Source organism: Echinops telfairi, unplaced genomic scaffold, assembly GCF_000313985.2.
Source record: "Echinops telfairi isolate 266 unplaced genomic scaffold, ASM31398v2 ScPeMD7_7469;HRSCAF=8507_1, whole genome shotgun sequence".
NCBI lineage: Eukaryota > Metazoa > Chordata > Mammalia > Afrosoricida > Tenrecidae > Echinops > Echinops telfairi.
In genome coordinates this window covers 30,445,230-30,447,813 of record NW_022111373.1, presented here as the reverse complement: position 1 = coordinate 30,447,813, position 2,584 = coordinate 30,445,230, and positions in this window count along the sequence as shown.

Genomic DNA, 2,584 nt, shown 5'->3' with positions numbered 1-2,584 from the left:
AGAGAGAGGAAAACAATGGATCGCAGCATCATGCTTCTTTGGGTGCCCAGGCAGTTCGAGATGCCCCAACACAGTCCTGTGGCAGCTGTGTCCCACCGTGACTCCACTATTCAGTAGTAGAAATTAGTGCCTAACAAGACGGTAAGGTGGAGTCAATTGGCATTGACATTGAGGTTCAGAAGGATTCTTTCCCTTACCTATATCTGCCCAGATTGGAATTCAAGTACTGGTTTCTAGGCTTTCAGGCCAGTTCTCATCCCACAACATCCTAATTGAATTTCTCTCATCTTTGGTAAATACGTATGTACCACATTAATTGCTTTTTTCATTTGCCAAAATTTGTAAATGCATATGTAAGTATTGAGACAGTCTATACATTGTCATACTTTCTCTCTTTTTTTAACTTGAGCACTTTGGGTGAAAGTTTACAGAGCACATTAATTTTCCATTCAGCAATTCATGCACATTATATTTTATGACATCAACTACAGTCCTTACGCTACACTAACACCGATCCCACGTCCTCTTCGTGTTTCCCCTTTCGTCCCATTCATCCTTTTTTCCTATCCCTTCCTGCCTTCTGAACTGTGTCTCTGGGTAACTGTTGTCCTTTTGATCTTATATGGTCGATGTTCTAAGAAGCATATATCTCTCTGGTGTCATTGCTACCTTATAACCATATCATAGGAGCTGAGCCAAGGGCATGAGTTCAGTTTTAGGCTTAAAAGTGTGACTAAGTCCCAGAGTTTCATTAGTCTCTGCTTTGTCAAATAAAGATGAAATGTTACTGTAACTCTAAGAAACTATCAGCCAGAACAGCCATCTAATTCTAACATATATGTGTGTGTAGGTGCATCTAACTAGTGACTGGTTGCTGAGGAATCAGCGCCTACTCATGGCAACGCTGCTTGTCAGAGTAGAACTATGTTTCAATGGTAGACTATACCCCTGTGGTAGATACATAATCATTTGTCAATTTGAGGATTAAGAGTCTAGCTTGTCAATGAGACCTTTGTGTGGGCATGGCCTTCTCCTGATAATTCTGGAAAATCTGGTACTTCCTCCTTGGAGGCGGGAGACACTTCTCTCTCTCTGACACTCCCTGGTAGACATTGCAGCTGACAAGACACATGGAACTACCCTAGTGCCCTGAGCCAGACAAACCACATGGATGCAACCAGACCTCTGAAGCCGGAGAAGCCACAGACAGACCCCTGCCAGCCCTGAGATGCTTACAATGCCATGGGACCCAAAGACTTTCTACCCACTAGCTTGTGCTCATCCTGTATTTGGCTTTAGTGCATGTGTTCCATGAGTCTGAAGAGGACTTTATAGCTTGGTTACGTACATATGGGCTAATATCGGACTTATGGACTTGATCTGGACTGGGCTGTTTCCTCAATGTTCAATTGCTCTTTTATATAAATCTCTTTCTTATACACATATGTGTGTCCATAGATTTGTTTCTCTAGTCTACCCAGACTAACACAATTCCCTACCCACATGTTAAGCATTTGCAGCACTTAGGGTCTCTTAGACGTATATACAGATATTTCATTTCATTGCAGAACCTTTAGAACTATAAGCACAGATTTATAAATGAATCAAAGCCTAGAAGAACCCTTTGCCTGAAGTTGTTAGATATTGCTTCACACCACTTAAACATGCCTAGAGAAAGACTGTTAACCTTTGAACAACATGGATTTGAACCACACAGGCCCACTTACATATGAAATGTTTTTCCTATTGCTGTCTAGGGGCGATCAAGTATTGTGAGTATCCGCTTAAAACACCATGTGATGCTAATCATCTTTGTGTGAGCTGTTTGTCTCTCTAGTAACTGCTAGCCCCTCATCTTCCCATCCTCCCTAACTGGAGTGAGAAACTGTTCATGGGGTGATGATTAGCATCCTATGGTGTTTTAAGTGGATACTCACACTTGAAGGCATCGCAGTCCCCACTGCCATCTCGTTGAAATCCTATATAGGGTTTCCCTGGCTATAAATATTGTTGGGAACAGATAACCATCTCTTTCTAGCTAGGAGTGGGTATTAACAGTTCGAAGTTAACCCGATTACCCAACAATGCCACCGGGGCTTCTTCTCAATAGCAATGGGGCAAGGAAAAAAAAATCTGCATATAAGGGACCACACAATTCAAACCTGTGTTATTTATTTAAGGGACTGCAAATTACAGGCAGCTTTTTGACTGTAGGATGTCAAGACCCTTAGCCCCCAGTGGTGCAAGGGTTAGCTGCATACGAGTCTTCCTCATTCAAACAGCTTTCTGTTTGACTTTAAGGAACATAATTAAAACAACTGTAAACTCTGAATGGGCTCCGTTGTGGAAGAGCGCACCACTAAATAAGAAACCACTGTGTGTGAAAGAGCTTAATTGAAGTCCTGATGGCATGGGTCAGCTTTATTGTTTTTATAAAGAAAGCTGCATTTAAGATGTATCGCAGCTTCAAAATGGCCATTAAACTCTCCAATACTTTTGCTGTGGATGTAAAACATTTAGAAAGCTAATAAAAGGTTTGTGAACTCAGACTAATAACAAGATACATTAAAATCTTTGAAATGAT